Below are 18,962 nucleotides of genomic sequence, written 5' to 3' on the forward strand. Positions count from 1 at the left end.
AGTAACCGTACAGTGGGGAAAATGACAAACACAACTTCAGCCAGGTGATCAAGATCAACATCAGAAGTCATAAATCATGATGATAGTATGTATCCTTGATATGATGTGATGAAAATGGCACTTTTCCTCTGTGATCTTCCTCCCCAAAACCCATAACCCCAGTCTAATCATGGCAGTTCCTCAAAAAAAAAAACAAAAAAACCTACAAGTAGAACTATTATATGATTCAGCAAATCTACTTCTGGTTATATATGAAGAAAACTAAAAGCAGGACCTCCAAGACATTTGCACACCCATTTCATAGCAGCATTATTCACAGTAGCCAAGAGGTGGAATATCCATCAATGGATGAATGATACATAAGCAAAAGTGGGATATATGTACGATGGAATGCTATTCAGCCTTAAAGAGGAAGGAAATCCTGTCACATGCTACAGCATGGATGAATCTTGAGGACATCAAGTGAAATAAGCCAGTAACAAAAAGACAAATACTGCGATTCCACTTACATGAGGTACCTAAAGTAGTCAAATTAATAGAAACAGGAAGTAGAAGAGTGGTTACCAGGGGCTGGGGGGAGAGGGAAAAGGGGAATTGTTTAATGGGTAGAGAGTTCCAGTTTTGCAAGATGAAAAAGTTCTGGAGATTCTGTTTCACAGCAATGTAAAAATATTTAACACTACTAAACTATACCCTTAAAAATGGTTAAGATATAAATTTCATCTTATGTGTTTTTTAACACAATTTTTTAAAATATGACTTTTGGTCATAAACTAATGGTACAGAAACTTGGAAAAAATAATAACAATAATAACCAGACAATATCTGGTGAAAAAAAATAGAGCTTTGGAGTGTGACAACTGGGAATGGAACCCTAGACCTGTCATTTACCAGCTGTGTGATCATCCATCACTTCCCCTCTCAAAAGAGCCCAAATTTCCTCTTTGTAAAATACATGCAAATACTTACTTTCTGGGTTGTTGTGAGAATTAAGAGGAAAAAAATCTATCGTGTTTCCCAAACTTCCCTGTTGCTAAGACTCTCTCAGAATGCTTGTTGAACATCATTCCAGAGCCCCACCTCCAGAGTACTGAAACCAAATTACCAAAGAAGGGCCTGGGAACCTGCATATTTAACCAGCATCGTGTCATCTTGGAAATTAGGAAAAAACTAGAATGATGCATTTACTGGCCTAGGAAGAATGGGGCTCAGTGAATGTCAGTGCCCATTCCCCCTGACTCTATGACAACACCCTTCCAACATCAGCCCATCCAGCCGTGGATAACTTTCCAATCTTTTCTTCCTCCCCATGTGTGTTGTCACTCCATTTAATGTTCACCCAAGAGTTACTGATACTGACCTTAGCTAGGGGTTAGGGACTACGGACACAAGTGTGCAAGACATGTCTGTTCCAAAGATATGAACACAAATAACTTTAATGAAAGAGTAAACAAGCATATGAAAATATGCTGGAAGTCCATGTTACTGGAAATCCTCCTACTAAAAAGCATCTCAAAATATTGAAAATATTGAATATATGTATGTCTATATGTCTGAGCTCTCAAGAAAGTCAAGGAACTTCTCTGAGGTGCTCTGAGATATTTGAACACCAACTCCATGGACTCCCCTGGGATTATCTCCAACCCTGAGTAACCTAGAACTTTTATTTTCAGGGGAGAGAGAGTAGGAGACAAAGTCTGGGCCACTCACAGAGTTGGATGTCAGATCAGAGACTATAAAAGGGTAAATTATTAAAAATCCACCACTCAAATGTGAATGCTGTGGAAACATCTATCTCATTCCTCGGTTCTGGGTAGAGAAAAGTCTCCCCTGAAAAATTCTGGCCATAGGCTAGAGCTCAAATAGATCCAGGGTCCAAATATTCATTTTTTTCATGATCAACAAGAGCAACAACAACAAGGAACTTAATTTAAAACGGACCTGGATTGGTAATGCCCCAGATGTCTGACAAAATGAAAACCCTTCCTGGAGGTAAGTGCACAGTCAAACCAAGCCTCAAAGAATTCACACAGATAGCAGTCCAACAAATGCAAGCTCAGAATCAAAAGTCACCACAAAAGGACACAAGGTACAGTGAGCAAGAGTCAATAGATCCACAAGCACCTCAAATACTGAGATTACTGGGTATAGAATATAAAATAAGTGTTTACTGTGCTTAAATAACTATAGAGAAGGGTGTATTTAAAACCTGAGTGAAGACCAAGAAGATATGATCAGAAATGACCCGGCAGGCTTCCCTGGTGGCGCAGTGGTTAAGAATCTGCCTGCCAATGCAGGGGACACGGGTTTGAGCCCTGGTCCTGGAAGATCCCACGTGCTGCGGAGCAACTAAGCCCGTGCGCCACAACTACTAAGCCCGCGTGCCTAGAGTCTGTGCTCTGCAACAAGGGAAGCCACCACAATGAGAAGCCCTCACACTGCAACAAATAGTAGCACTTGCTCACCGTAACTAGAGAAAGCCTGCACACAGCAACAAAGACCCAATGCAGCCAAAAATAAATAAATAAAATAAATAAATTTATATTAAAAAAATGACCAGGCAGATTTGAAAAAAGCCAAATAGATCTTCTAGAAATGAAAAATAAAATAACTGAAAAGTTACTGAAAATTACTAGGGGTTGAGAAAATGCAACCAAAGGGAGCAATGTTGTACTATTTTTCATCCATCATTTTGGCAAATATTGAGAGGAATAACAATGTGCCAGAGTGGGTAAAGATGTAAGAAAAGAACTCAAACTTCACTGATTGGATGTGAACTGCTGTGATCTTTTTTGGAAAGCAATACGGCCATAGCTACTAAAATTAAAAAAAAACAAACATATCATTTGACCCAATAATTTCACTTTTGAGAATCTATCGAATAGAACTAAAAGCACTTCTCTGAAAGGATATATGAACAAATATGTGTATTACTGTTTTGTTTGTGATGGCAAAAATTAGAAATGTAGACATATGGTTGAATAAACCATGGTTTGTCCATGCCGTGGAATTCTATGCAGCTATTTAAAAGAGTGAGGTAGATCTACATCTGTTCACTCATCCATGATTTATTAAGCAATTAAAAATAAATATCAGAGCAGTGTTTACTACGGAAATTCAGTAAAGACAAACATAAACCTCCTCATATAAATTTATATCTATTTATCTGAGCGTATACTCAGAAAAGTGTAGAATGATACACAGTGGGTGTTACCATTGGTTATTCAGTAGGACGGGATAGAAATGAAGAGGGGAAATTATTGATTAAGAAATGTTTTTCTTAATACATGTTTGTATTATGTCACTAGTTGCAGTGAACATGAAAAAGTATAAAAGAGCAAAAGAAAGAAAAAGAAAAGGCAATAACATAACACAAGAAGAAGGCATTACAAAAGGAAGTTAGCTTTTCAGTTTGAGGGGCCTGGAAAGGCTTCATGGAAGCGGTGGCACATAAGCTGGGTTTGAAGCGGGGAGAGATTAGTTGAGAGAAGCCTGCGGGGCTTTCCTCCCAGCAGAGGGGTCACCTGTGCCAAGAAAAGGAGGAAAATGAAAGGAAAATGATCATGTGTTGAACACCTGCACTGAACACAGACTCTCGTATCAATTCTTCCAAGCAATTAGACTTACTGTACAGGTGAGGGAACCGAGGCTCAGAGAAGTTCAGTGAATGGCAAAAAGCCACACAGCTGGTAATTGGCAGAACCAAGCTTAAACTCCATGTCTTTCTCACTCCAAAATTCTTTTTCTGTGACTGGAAAGAATTGCTTTGTATCTGGCTGCTATGATCTGAATGTGTCCCCCCAAAATTCATGTTGAAACCTAACCATCAATGTGATGATGTTAGGAGATGGGGCATTTGGGAGGTGATTAAGTCATGAGGGTGAAGCCCTGAAGAATGTATTAGTGCTCTTATAAAAAATGAGACCCCCAGAGAGCTCTCTAGCCCCTTCCTTCTACCGTATGAGGACATAGCAAGAAGATGGCCATCTATGAACCAGAAAGCGGGTTTCATCAGACACCGAATCTACCAGCACCATGATCTTGCACTTCCTAACCTCCAGAATGGTGAGAAAAAAATGTTTGTTGTTTATAAACCACCCAATTTACAGTATTGTTGTTATAACAGCCTGAATAGATTAAGACACTGGGCAAGGTGTGTACCTTGAACATTATGACTTGCAAATGGGATTGAGCCACGGGGAGGCAGCTGTGATCTCCTCAAAGCAGGCTTCCCTGCCCACTGCATCTAGGTTAGGGAGCTTCCCATGGGCCGGCTCCACAAGGCACGTGTCCCCCCTTCCCCTTGCATTGTCTGACTCCTCCCAGAGGGTTGATCAACCGCATGGGCCAGGATGATTCCATGGGGAGGCTGAGTTCTGAAGGGTCATCACCCCAGAAAGGAGGGCCGGACAGTTGGAGGGACAGTGGGCACTTCTGACAGCACCAAGAACCCTGGGCGCCATTTCCTGTTTCTCCCCCAGCTCCAGCTGCCCTGAAACAACCTGCACTCCTATGCTTTCTTGCTTTTGTTTATGTTGTTCCTTGTGCTCAAAATGCCTTTCCCCACCAGCTTCTTCTCTCTGGAAAACTCCTACACAGCTTTCAAGACCCAAGTCAAATGGCCCCCTTCCTTTTATATCCATTAGCACATTTGACCCTCACCATTCAAAATAGGAATTAGCACCTCCATTTTATGTATGAGGACCCCAAGGTTCCCAGAGATGAAGTGCCTCTTTAAGAGTCCTTCAGCACCGGGAGACAAGAGACCGACTGGGGTTCCAGTTCTGGCTCTACCATTCATGTGTAATCTTGGCCAAATCCGTCTCCCTCTCTGGGCCTCAGTTCTTCACCTGTAACATGGTGGGGGTTGGGATATTGTTTGAGATGGTCTCTGGGAAACTGTCTGGCTTGATGCTATGGCAACAAAAGAATTCAAACAGTCCCTTGGTGCTGCCTAAAACTGGATCTTGTTTCCCTTTGGCCTGAATCCAAGAGCAAGCACTGCTTCCCTCTGCCCTCCTCCCACGCACCCTACTCTTTGTTCTTCTTCCTGAGACAAAGCTGCCAGCCCCTCTCCTCTCCAGGCTGCTGGGCTTTGGGCCAGCCAGCAAAGTGGCAGCTGGGACTCAGATGAAAGGGCCCTCAGAGGGCTGCCTGTGGCAGAGTGCCCAGCCCAGCCCAGCCCAGCCCAGGCCTGGCAGCCCTGGGCCCAGCTGTCACTTGAAGCATCCTGCCACCACTCCCACACAAGGCTCCCTTTGTGAGTTCCACAGTGGGGGAGACCCCTGCCAACCCACAAGAACCCTCTTCCCTTCCCTCTGCTCCATGCCTGTTTGAGAAATATCCAGGTCTTTATAGAATGGTCCAGGACCGAACCAGACTGGTCTGACTTTGGGCCAGGTGCTTTGGAGAGTTTTGTTCCATTTCACCTTCAGAACAAATAGCAGGTAGTGCTGTTCCCCTTTAGAGATGGGGGACATAGATATCTGAGGGCCTACTATGTGTCAATCGTGGCATCAGGTACTGGGAGTTGGACAAGAGCATGTGTTTCTCCTGCCCTCCCTCCCTCCCTCTCTCCCTTCCTTCCTTTCTTTCTTTCCTTATTCCTTCCTGTCTTTCTTTTCCAAACACTCTCTAGGGGTCTTTCTTATTTCTTTTTTAAAAAAGAAGTCATGGGACTTCCCTGGTGGCACAGTGGATAAGTCTCCGCGCTCCTGATGCAGGGGGCCTGGTTTGATCCCTGGTCAGGGAACTAGATCCCACATGCATGCCGCAACTAAGAGTTTGCATGCCACAGCTAAGGAGCCCTTGAGCTGCAACTAAGGAGCCTGCCTGCCGCAACTAAGACCCGGCACAACCAAATAAAAATAAATAAATAAATATAAAACTTAAAAAAAATAAAAAAGAAGTCATGGGACTTCCCTGGCAGTCCAGTGGTTAGGACTCTGTGTTTCCACTGCATGAGGCACGGGTTTGATCCCTGGTCAGGGAACTAAGATCCCACAAGCCATGCGGCATGGCCAAAAAAATAAAAAATAAATTTAAAAAAATTAAAAAAGAAGTCAGGTATGGAGGACAGATTGTGTGGCCTGGGTTTAAGTCCTGGCCTTGACATTAACTGCATGCTCTTGTGTAAAACCTTTTGCTACCTGTCAAATGGGGTCACTAGGCTAGGTAATCTTCAGGTCCCTTTAGTGACAGGTGGGAACGGGTGGCCCAGAGACATCTACATTTCCCTAACAGGCCACACTCAAACAGAGGAGACTGCTCACCCTGGCCCCAGCAGCAATCCCTGTCACCCGAGTTTATGAGCACCCTGACATAAACTGTAGCGGACATGTATAATGTTTCCACCCAGCTTCTGTTCTCCCTCCTTCTTTATACAGAGCTACAGTTTTCCTCTGGGGACCACCCCTCCTTTACTCTCTACTGCCACTCTCATCTTGCCACTACATACAGCTTGAGAATGAAGCTGACATATGAAGGCAAATGGAATTGAGAGACGAGATACCTGTTCCTGGCCATCATCTGAGCACTGATCAAGGCCCTACCCCTGGAGTTTCTAGTTAGGTGACCTGACGTTATTCCCTTTTGATGTAAGTCATTTTACATTGGATATATCTGTCACTTACATTCTGAAGGGGCCCAAAGGTGGAGGGTTCTGTACTGTGGCTCTGCCAGTTGTCCCTCCAGATCCTCTCCACCCTTCCCCCCACTGGCTCTCCACCCTGGGAGGCTGATCCTAATGGGCTATAGGTGCAGGCTCGCATGCCCTCCAGCTTCCGTCTGAATTTGGCCAACGCGAGGCCTAGCAGGAGATCAGAGGGAAAGGGGAGGCTGAGATCAGACTGTATTCCCTGGGCATCTCCCTGCCCAGTCCCGGTAAGTCAGCTGCGTCCCTCAGGCACCCGCTTCACACAGCTATTCTCTTTGGTTCTGGTAACCACTGTCTTCCTCACCCTTTTAGGTCCCCACAGTTAGCTGCCCTGCAGGACTGCACTATTTCTTGCTTCTCTCCCCAATCCCTGCCTTATCTCTGTAGAGTCTTTTCATGAACCTCTCCTCGAACCCCCAGCTTGAGGAGGCACCTGTGTCCTGCCTCTGTGTGTTCTGGATGGTGTATGTACTGCGCATGCACGTGTGTTTGTGTGTGTGTGTGTGTGTGTGTGTGTGTGTGTTTGAATGTGTGCTTGCATCATCTCTGTGCCAATCTCTCGACAATTAATCGAGAGCTGGTAGAGGAAGGGAACTGATTTTTACTGAGAGACTCCAGGCAGGGCACTTGATATACATAGTTGGGTTTCATCGTCACACTTCTATAAAGTAAGTGTTTTTAACCACATTTTATAGAAGATAAAACTGAGGCCTTAACTGCTAAAGGGACTCACCTAAAGTCCCACAGCTGAGTAAGTAGTGGACCCAAGATTTGAAACCCAGCCACATCTGGCTCCTAAACCTGTGCCTTTTTGCCACTCTGGGGCCTGCTTTCCAAAATGCCTGGTTCATTCTTATCCTTTAGGTCTCAGCTTCTGTGTGTCACCTCTCCCAGGAGGCCTTCCCTGACCACTCTACTGGAAGGAAGTCACCACTGATATTCTTTTTCATAATACATTGTGCTTCTCCTTCACGATGTGTATTTGTTTGTTTATTTAGTGCCTGTCCCACTGCTTAGATACTAAGCTCCATGAGGGCAGCCAGTCTCCATACTTGTTTTGTTCACCACTCTTTTCCTAGTGCCTAGCACAGCTGCCTGCTCTATACCAGGCCCCAGATAAATATTTGTTAAATGAAAAAAGGGCAAAGAAAAGGAGCAAGCATTTATTAAGGGCCTGCCCAATGTCAAGCATTTTATGTGGTTTTCCTCGTTTCTTCTTCACAGCTATCTTATGAGGCACAGGTTGTTGTCCCATTTTGCTGACCGAAGTTAGAGAGGGAATGTGACTTTTCCAAAGTCACACAGCCTAGAGCCGGGGTTCAAACGCAGGTCTCCCTGATGTCACAGCTGTACTTGTCCCCCCTGCCCCTCTGCCCTTGGCACGGGAGCTCACAGTGGGGCAAGGAGGAGGAGGCGCTGATCAGTGGAACTCACATGAATCGTTCTTGGACAGACAAACTGCAGAGAGCAAATAGTGGCTGCTGCACCCACTACCCTGGAACCAACCATTCCTAGACCCTCCCAGCCCAGAAGCCATCATCTTTCCTGTTTGCCCTCAGGCTCTCAGCCCAGTCCTACGTGGTCTGTGATCTTCTCCAAACACCCTGTTGCTTGCCTTTCTTTGCAGGGCTGCCCATGGCTCACCAAGTTCCCAAGGGACGACCCTGAACTTCTGGGTGTGTGTTGTGTCCCAGAGCCCTGCTGCAGGCCAGTTCACTTGTCAGTCAGACGGCACCTGGGAGGATCTTTTCCTTCCTTCCTCCTTTGCTCTCAGACCCTGTCCACTTTCCTCTCTAAAACCATTGCTACCCAAATGGGGGGCTTCTGAGACCCTGAGTAATGTTTTTGTTCTTGGCCTGGGTAATGGTTACACAGGTGTGTTTACATCTTGTGACAATTACTGGGTGCATTCCTCTGTATTTAAGTTATACTTCAATTAAAAGTTTTTTTAAAAGATCATTGCCACCCACTCTTACCCCTGGCTCCCCCTACCAGACCAACTGTGAAATAGGGATCATCCTTCCAGCTGTTCTCCCTGAATACTCCCCAACACATACCCAGAGACCCTTTTCTTTCTTTTTATTATTTTTGGCTGCATCGGGTCTTCGTTGTTGCATGCGGGCTTTCTCTAGTTGCAGTGAGCGGGGGCTACTCTTCATTGCGGCACGCGGGCTTCTCATTGCAGTGGCTTCTCTTGTTGCAGAGCATGGGCTCTAGGCGCACGGACTTCAGTAGTTGTGGCACACAGCCTCAGTGGTTGTGGCTTGCAGACCCTAGAGCGCAGGCTCAGTAGTTGTGGCTCATGGGCTTAGTTGCTCCACAGCATGTGGCATCTCCCCCGACCAGGGCTCGAACCCATGTCCCCTGCATTGGCAGGCGGATTCTTAACCACTGCGCCACCAGGGAAGTCCCACCCAGAGACCCTTTTCATCTAAGGGTTTCTGACTGAATCCTGCCCGGCAAAGATAGTATAGGTCAACATAGCTGACGTGGGCAGTGCCCCAAGTCCTGGGACCTCCAGAATCCTTGGGTTCCCGCTCCTGGTGGGCAGCTCCTCCCTCTCTGAGCCATCACTTGGAGCCCCAAAGGCCTCTCTCTGGACTAGTCTGAGTGAGAGCTTGGATGCCCTCCCAACTCCTCCCCAGACCCTCTTTTTCAGGTCATGCTGGCAGCTGTTGGCTTGCAGGGTCAGTTTTTAGGTGCCCAGGCACCATGTGGGGCTAGTTACTATTTACCCATGGTCACTGAGAAGAGCATGTCCCATGGCCTGTACTCAGGACCTCTGCCAGCTCATCCTCCTTGGGTTCCTGGAGAGGAATTAACTGCATCCCATCCACCTCCTTGTTCACTGGCTGCCGAGCCCCAGTGTGCAGACCCCAGTTGATTACCCCAGATGGACACCTTCTCACACAGCCCCAAGACACCCTAACCCAAGGAAGGGAGGGGCCCTGCCCACCAAGTGGGTGGTGGTAGCAGAACTTCCTGCAGCTGAACACAGTGAAAGTGTCAGACCAGGCTTCTGGTGGCCAGTAGCAGAGGCCAAGGCCAGCTCTTTAAACCAAAAGGAAATTTCCACAATTATCAGTGTTCCTAGGGGATGGGCACCAGGGGCTCAGGGGGCCCAGTGGCAGGAGCCTGACTAGGATTACACTGCAGAACTGAGTGGCTTCTGCTGCTGTGGTCACAGGCAGGCCCCTGGCTATACCAGGGGCAGGTAGAAGAAGAAGCCAATCATTCGGGCTTCTGCAGCGGGAGCAGGGACTAGCAGTTACATACCCTGGCAAGACTTGAATGGGAATTTCCCCTAGGGAGAGCATGGGGCTAGTGGGGAAGGGGTAGAGTCTAGACATCACATTGCCAAAAACAAAAACAAAATGATTACCTCTTAAGCACAGGGTTGAACTGAACTTGGAGAAGACTTTGAGCTGGGCAGAGGCAATGCCACCCCCATTACACACATATCCACTAATAACATTTTTTTTTTTTTGTGGTACGCGGGCCTCTCACTGTTGTGGCCTCTCCCGTTGTGGAGCACAGGCTCCGGACGTGCAGGCTCAGCAGCCACGGCTCATGGGCCCAGCCGCTCCGCGGCATGTGGGATCTTCCCGGGGCGGGGCACGAACCCGTGTCCCCTGCATCGGCAAGCGGACTCTCAACCACTGCGCCACCAGGGGAGCCCCACTAACAACGTTTGAATCATACCTTTTCTTTCTTTTTGGCCGCACCCCACAGCCTGTGGAACTTCCCCTACCAGGGATCAAACCTGTGTCCCCTGCAGTGGAAGCGTGGAATCTTAGCCACTGGACCACCAGGGAAATCCAAATTGTACCATTTTAAAGATTAATTTGAACGTGTATGTTGTTTTTTTTTTTATCTAGTATTGTGAGGATTTCTCCCATTTTATTAAGGGCTCTTCTCTACACCATTTGTAATGGCTACATCACAGTGAGTTGTAAGAATGTATCATAATCAAGCCATCGGTCCCCAACCTTTTTGGCACCAGGGACCGGTTTCGTGGAAGACAATTTGGTTCAGGCAGTAATGCGAATGACGGGGAGCGATGGGGAGCGACAGATGAAGCTTCGCCTGCTCACCCCGCCGCTCATCTCCTGCTGTGCAGTCTGGTTCCTAACAGGCCATGGCCTGGTATCAGTCCGTGGCCTGGGGGTTGGGGACCGCTGTATTAAGCCACACTTCATTTCTGCCTTCTTTCTTTCTTTTTTCTCCTTTACTGTAACTAGCCCTGCAAGGAGCATCCTTTCTAGCTAAGACACTGAGCAAGGAGTATGCACCTTTTTTGAGGATCTCTTCCTTGTTGCCAAATGACTAGGAAGGCTGTGCCCACCATCCAGGCACACAGGGTATGGCTGCTCCTTAGTGTGTTTTTGCCCCTGTTCAGAGTCTGACCCCACCCACCAACCCCCAGGGGGCTGTGGGCGAGGCTGAAAACGTGAGCTGGCTTACAGGCAGGGCCTGAGAACCAAGCCAGGCCACCTCCACCATCGGAGTCTTCCTGAGATCTGATAAGCATCTTATTCTGGAGTGATCCAAAATACCAGCTAAGGAACTCACCCCACGTCCTGCTCCGTGCTGTCTTTTCTTTCTCCCGTCTTCTCTTCCTTCTTGCTCCCCCCTCCCTTTTCTCTCTCTCTTTCCTTTCTGTGTCTTCCCTCTAACTCTTGTCTTTTTGCTATCCCTTCCTCTCTACTCTTTTTCCTTCACCTTTTAATTCCCCCCTGCCCCGGAATTCAGCCTTGTTTCTGTCTGTTTTCTCTTCTCTCCTCTCTGTCCTCCACCCACCACTCCTGTTGTGTGAGTCATAATTCCCCCAGGGAGATAAGGCAGCCTTTTCCTTCATGGGCCTTGATTTGAATGAGGGGTGAGTTTGACTCCCACAAAAGGCAAAGCTAACAGATCACAAAATGGGGAGCTGCACGGTACACCAGGGTGACTCAGGGCTTCCAGGTTGGGAGACACACAATCCATCAAGATTTCCTTAGAGGCTTTGTCACCCCAAGGGCCAGCACACTGTGCCCGATGACTCATCAGGGCAGCCTTGGTGTATTGACAGCAGGCTGTGGGTAGGGACATCAGTTTATGAGGTAGCTCCAGGGAAGAAACCCGCTCTCTGAGGGCAGCTGCTGGGGACCCAGGAACACAGCAGATCCAGGCCCCATGGCCGTGTTTCTCATTGTGTGTTCTCCCATCACAATGATCAGGTAGGATTTTATAAAAATTCAGGTTGCTGGGCCCATGTGCATTCTTATTAAACCAGAATATCTGGGAATGGGGGTCAGAAATCTTCATGCGGAATGTGGTGCACAGGCTGATAAGTGCCTGCTAGGTTTTTGAACGCACACACCCTATGTCTCAGCAACCCCACTCCTCAACTTTCTGCATGAGGATATTCGGTGTAGCATTGTTTGTTATCCAAACTTGGGAACACCCTAAATGTCTATTAGTAGAGAATGGTTAAATAGATGATCATGTTTCCTACTGTAGAGTAATATTCAGTCACTTTTTAAAAATGGGGCATTTGGGACTTCCCTGGTGCTCCAGTGGTTAAGACCCCACGCTCCCAATGCAGGGGGCCCAGGTTCAATCCCTCATCAGGGAACTAGATCCCGCATGCCACAACTAAAGATCCTGTATGCTGCAACTAAGACCCATGCAGCCAAATAGATAAATAAATAATACTTTTTTAAAATGGGGAATTCATAGAGACAGAAAGTACATTAGAGGTTACCAGGGGTTATGAGGGGAGGGACAGGGGAGCATGGGGAGTTATTGCTTAATGGGTACAGAGTTTCTGTTCGGGATGATGAAAAAATTTTGGAAATATAGTGGTGATGGTTGCGCACTATTGTGAATGTAATTAATGCCACTAAATTGTACACTTAAAAATAGTTAAAATGGCAAATTTTTTGTTTTATATATATAAACAAATTAATTAAATACACACAAGTTTAAAAAAATGAATGAGGTAGAATCATATGCAGTAATATGGAAAGATACCCAAGATAGACTGTTAAGTGAAAATGGAAATTGTAGATGAAGATGATAGTAAGAATTATAAAATTGTGTGTGTGTGTGTGTGTGTGTGCGCACGCATTTGTGTGCCAGGAAAAGTCAGTAAAGAATCATATCACCCTCTTAAAAGTGTTTGTCACTAGAGGTGAGATTGGTGGGACATACAGGAGAAGGAAGATTCTTTGTCCTTTCTGTGATATCCAAAATAAGTGCTGGGCACTGGTCAGAATGGCCATCACTAAAAACTCTACAAATAACAAAATGCTGGAGAGGATGTGAATAAAAGGGAACCCTCCTGCATTGTTGGTGGGATTCTAAGTTGGTACAGCCACTATGGAAAACAGTTATGGAGGTTCCTTGGAAAACTAAAAATAGAGCTACCATATGACCCAGCAATCCCACTCCTGGGCATATATCCAGACAAAACTCTAATCCAAAAAGACACATGCACCCCTATGTTCATAGCAGCGCTATTCACAATAGCGAAGACATGGAAACAACCTAAATGTCCATCAACAGAGGAATGGATAAAGAAGATGTGGTACATATATACAATGGAATATTACTCAGCCATAAAAAAACAATGAAATAATGCCATTTGCAACAACATGGATGCAACTAGAGATTATCATACTAAGTGAAGTAAGTCAGAAAGAGAAAGACAAATACCATATGGTATCACTTATATGTGGAATCTAAAATATGACACAAATGAACCTATCTATGAAACAGAAACAGATTCATGGACATGGAGAACAGACTTGTGGTTGCCAGGAGGGAGGGGGTCAGAGGAGGGATGGAGTGGGAGGTTGGGGGTAGCAGATGTAAGCTGTTATATGGAATGGATAAACAACAAGGTCGTACTGTATAGCACAGAGAACTATATTCAGTATCCTATGATAAACTATAATGGAAAAGAGTATTTAAAAAAGAATGTATATATGTATAACTTAATCACTTTGCTGTACAGCAGAAACTAACACAACATTGTAAATCAACTCTACTTCAATTTTAAAAAGTGCTGGGTTTATAGGTGATTTTTACTTTCTTTTTGGTGTTTTTCATATAAAAAATTTAAACACACTCAGCAAAACAAATACCATCCTTGTTCTCAAAGAGCTCAGGATCGAGTGGGGAGACAGATCCAGATCCAGGTAATCATAACAAAACACTGTTTGTGGCAAGGGCTGTGGAAGCACAGTGGAGGTAGTGGAAGGCTTTCTGGAGGAGGTGACATTTTGACTCTGGTCTTCAAAGACCTCAAGGAATCAGCCAAGTGGAGAACTGGAGCTAGAACTCCTCTGGTGGAAGGAAAGGCAAAGTTGCGAGAGAAAGCATGAGGTTCTGGAAGCGTCTGTAAAGCTCAGGAGCTGAAATGCAGCTTGCCTGCTGGGAGTAGCTGGAGAGTGAAAAGTTTTACCAGGGGAGTGACAGATTTGTATTTTGGGTGGATCCTCTGGCGAGGTCTTTTCTGGGTTGAGGTTAGAGACATTGTTCTCAGGCAAAGTCTGGAAACTAATAAGATGTAAACAAAGACTTTCCCATTCACCTCGGAATTTCAGCTGAGGCCCCAAAGGCCAGACCTGCTAAACTTAAGTGAGAGGCTGAACCACCCATGCAGAACTCCGGAGGAGGAGAGAGGGCAGGACTAAAAGCCATTGCTCAGCTAACCTGACTGCCACGGAGAGAAAGTCAACATCCCCCAGGAACCGCCGGAGAGAAGACTCTTCCGAGAGAGTTGTCAGCGCATTCACTCTGCCTGTCCCCCAACCACACATTACCAGGGAGGGGAAGGAGCTCTCCCCCGTCACCTCGAACCAGGGGAGAGAGGCTTTGGGAGAACTATTTGGGGAGCCTTGGAGGGGGGACTGTGAGGTCTGGAGTCTGGTGAGAACTGGTGAGTGCCGGAGTGGGGGGCGCTCCTAGTCAGGGGGCTGTACTTCCAGCTGTGTGTTTCTCTTAGGGCACCTGTAGATCCCACAGTAAGGAGAAGAATGAGACCTTGGAAAGCACCCCGTGGAAGAGGGCTTCCGCTCAGGGGAGAGGGGACTCCCGCAGAACGAGGCTGGAAGTGTGAGGAGGGATGCAGAAGCCAAGGGGCTGTAAACAGCCCCAAAGAGGAAGCACCCCCTTTTTTTAGGGGTACTGTAGCTGAATGGTGTGGTAGGTCTCCCAGGAGCCTATCAGAAGTGTTCCTGAGAGAAAATGTCAGTATCTGGAACCTGCCAAGACCAGAGGGCTCTATCGTAGGTAGACCTTCCTGGCTGAGACTACCCCACCCCCTCCCCCCAGCTCAGGAGAGTGCCAGAGGCAGCCGGGGCAGGGGCAGGAGGAGCAGAAAAGCGAGGCGAGAGAGGCTGCCCAGGCCCCTCCCCAGCCAGCAGGTGTCCCAGCCAGAGGTGGCCAGAACAGGGGCAGTTTTGCTTTAACACTGGCCTGTAAGTAGAGTGCCTGACAATAAACGGGAGGCTCTCGGAAAGCTAGGGGACATGCCGAGATTTCATCCGGGAAAAGTAAAGCATGAGTCCGCAGAATCGGTTCGAAAGGGCAGTGGTAGGAAAGAAAGAAATCGGCTCCGTGCTTTCCAGCTGCTGAGTCAAACCCCTTTCTTTAATAAACAGCTACGAAACCTTAATGACGCCTATCTGGTGAATGCGGTCTTAAAACGATGAGAGGATTTTCCTCCCACTGTCTCCCGCATCGGCCAACCCTTTTTATCAAAGCGAGACGGACAATTACCGCTTGGAAACTCGTGTGTTTCCGGGGGCGACGTGTCTCGTCGCGCTGGCGGGGGCTCAGGGACGCAATAGCGGGCTCGGGCGGCGGCGGCGGCGCGGGCGGAGCACCGGTCCTGGCCTGACCTGCAGCGCCCCCTGCTGACCGAAGCTGCAGCGGCCGGCTCCCCCCGCCTTGCGACCCAGCTTTGGGGCTGGAAGCCGCCCTTCCTTCCTGGAGTCTGCAGGCTTTGAGGCGAGACAGGCATTCGGGAATTGAACGGTCAAACGAGAGGTGTACACTTGCCACTGGGATGAGAGCCTATCCGATAGGGGAGGGGGCTGATATGGTCAGAAAGGTCAGCCGCGGAGGGTGAGGTTGGGCAAAAGGGCTGAGGTGGGAAGTGGGGGTAGCGGCGTTTGGGAGAGTGCAGCATGCTGAGGAGTCACCGGTATTCCTGCTACTTAGTGTCTCTGGGCATTTGCTCAAGCTGGTACCTCTACCTGGAAAACATTTCCCACTTTCCTTTTCCTTTTTTTTTTTTTTTGGTTCTAATTAATGTATTCACAAATATGAGAGAATGAATATATAAATATCCATGCACCCATCACTCAGCTCGAGAAATAAGACCTAACAAATAGAAAGTACCCATGTACTCCTCCCTTTCACCCTCCTTCTTCCCAGAGCTGGCTCCTTAAGTTGATGTTTTCATTCCCATGTAAGTTTTTATTTACTGTATATGTAACCATAAATAATATATAGATGCATGAAATCAGGAAAATTGTAATTTATTATATTTAGAATATAGATATAGAATGTATACTATATGTGTATACTTTAATTTAGTATATGTATGGGGCTTCCCCGGTGGCGCAGAAGTTAAGAATCCACCTGCTAATGCAGGGAATATGGGTTCAATCCCTGATCTGGGAAGATCCTACACACCGCAGAGAAACTAAGCCCGGGCACCAAAACTACTGAGCCTGCGCTCTAGAGCCAGTGAGCCACAACTACTGTGCCCGCCCGCCTAGAGCGCATGCTCCGCAACAAGAGAAGCCACAGCAATGAGAAGCCTGCGCACCGCAATGAAGAGTAGCCCCTGCTCGCCACAGCTAGAGAAAGCCCGCGTGCAGCAACGAAGACCCAACGCAGCTGAAAATAATTAATTAATTTTAAAAAGCGAAAAAATCTTTTAAAAAATATAGTATATGTGTTATAGTACTGCATAGTATATTTACATATATAGTGTATGTACTGTGTTATAGAGAATATACTGGTTTGGCCAAAAAGTTTGTTCGGGTTTTCGTACCCTCTTACAGACAAACCCGAACGACATTTTTGGCCAACCCAATATGTATATAAAGAGAGAGAGACACACATTTTTCTTCTCACCATCCTGCATTTAAGATTATTCCCACATCTTTCTGCCCTACTAACTTCGCATAGTTGTTACTCCTTCCGGAAACTTTGCCAAGCCCCTCTCATCTCTGCTCCCTGTGCTCTTGTGATAGTTATCCAGCTAGGTTGAAGTGGCCTGCTTGGTTGTCTGTCCTCCCCCATCAGGCTCTCAAGCTTCCTGGAGGCCAGAACTGTGCATCCAGGTCGGGTGTCTCTCCTGCTCAGCCCAGAGTCTGGCCCACAGGTGGGGCCTGAAAGCGAGAATAAGGCCAGAAAGGCTTGAACACCAGGATAAGACTTTGGACCTCATCTTGGATGGTGGTTTTTCATCTGGGCCCTGTGGAGTCTCTTGAGTTCTCTGGAGGTGACTTCAGGGCTAAAGAAAAGTGGTCAAAGGATGCAGCTATAGCCCACCCTCATCCTATTAGTCAAATCAATTTCTTCTCAATCTGTCTCATTCATTGGGCTTCAGTGCAAAATTTCACTTAAAGAAATATGGTACATGTTAAAGAATGAAATTAGAACACTCCCTAACACCATACACAAAAATAAACTCAAAATGGATTAAAATAAAATACACCCACGGGTGTATTTACACCCATGGGTAAAAATACACCATACACAAAATGGATTAAAACCTAAACGTAAGGCCAGATATAAAACTATAAAACTATAAACTATAAAACTCTTAGATGAAAACGTAGGCAGAACACTATCTGATATAAATCGCAGCAAGATGTTTTTTGACCCACCTCCTAGAGTAATGAAAATAAAAACAAAAGTGAACAAATGGGACCTAATGAAACTTAAAAGTTTTTGCACAGTAAAAGAAACCATAAAATGAAAAGACAACCCATAGGGGAACATATTTGCAAACCAAGCAACCGACAAGGGATTAATCTGCAAAATATACAAACAGCTCATGCAGCTCAATATCAAAAAAACAAACAACCCAATCCAAAAATGGGCAGAAGGCCTAAATAGACGTATCTCCAAAGAAGACATACAGATGGCCAAAAAGCACATGAAAAGATGCTCAACATCACTAACTATTAGAGAAATGCAAATCAAAACTATAATGAGGTATCACCTCTCCATGGTCAGAATGGCGATCATCAAAAAATTCTACAAACAATAAATTCTGGAGAGGGTGTGGAGAAAACGGAACCCTCTTGCACTATTGGTGGGAATGTAAGTTGGTACAGCCACTAGGGAGAACAGTATGGAGGTTCCTTAAAAAACTAAAAATAGAGCTACCATATGACCCAGAAATCCCACTCCTGGGCATATACCTGGAGAAAACCATAATTTGAAAATATACATGCACCCCAATGTTCATTGCAGCACTATTTACAATAGCCAGGACATGGAAGCAACCAAAATGTCCATTGACAGAGGAATGGATAAAGAAGATGTAGTACATATATACAATGGAATATTACTCAGCCTTAAAAAAGAATGAAATAATGCCACTTGCAGCAACATGGATGGACCTAGAGATTGTCATACTGAGTGAAGTAAGTCAGACAGAGATGGACAAATATCGTATGATATAACTTATATGTGGAATCTTTTTAAATGGTACAAATGAACTTATTAACAAAACAGAAATAGAGTTACAGATGTAGAAAACAATCTTATGGTTACCGGGGGGAAAGGGGGAGAGGGATAAATTGGGAGATTGGGATTGACATATACACACTACTATATATAAAACAGGTAACTAATAAGGGCCTACTGTATAGCACAGGGAACCCTACTCAATACTCTGTAATGACCTATATGGGAAAAGAATCTAAAAAAGAGTGGATATATGTATAAGTATAACTTATTCACTTTGCTGTACAGCAGAAAGTAACACAACCTTGTAAATCAACTATACTCCAATAAAAATTTTTAAAAATATATCATGGCATGTAAAAACAAAATTGAAAGGGATGAGGAGTGTGATGGGCTCAATAATGGCTCCCAAAGATGTCACTGTCCTAATCCCTGGCACCTGTGAATATGTTAGGTTATATGGCAAAGGAGGATTAAGGATGGAATTGATTGCTAATCAGATGACCTTGAGATGGGAAGATTATCCTGGGTTATAATCCAGGAGGGGGCCTAACATAATGACAAAATCCTTGTAACTGCAAAAAGGAGAACCAGAGAGATGGCT

General features: G+C 45.9%; 1 long non-coding RNA gene across 1 annotated transcript in view; it reads left to right on the top strand.

The window, feature by feature from the left end:
- The window catches only part of LOC149748750 (uncharacterized), a 44,132-nt gene that overhangs the window by 15,363 nt on the left and 9,807 nt on the right, over positions 1-18,962 (top strand). The gene's annotated exons all lie outside the window — the stretch shown is intronic.

This window comes from Delphinapterus leucas, chromosome 7, assembly GCF_059928025.1.
Source record: "Delphinapterus leucas isolate spDelLeu-1000000601 "Yukka" chromosome 7, BTC_Dleu_Yukka2, whole genome shotgun sequence".
NCBI classification, from domain to species: Eukaryota; Metazoa; Chordata; class Mammalia; order Artiodactyla; family Monodontidae; genus Delphinapterus; species Delphinapterus leucas.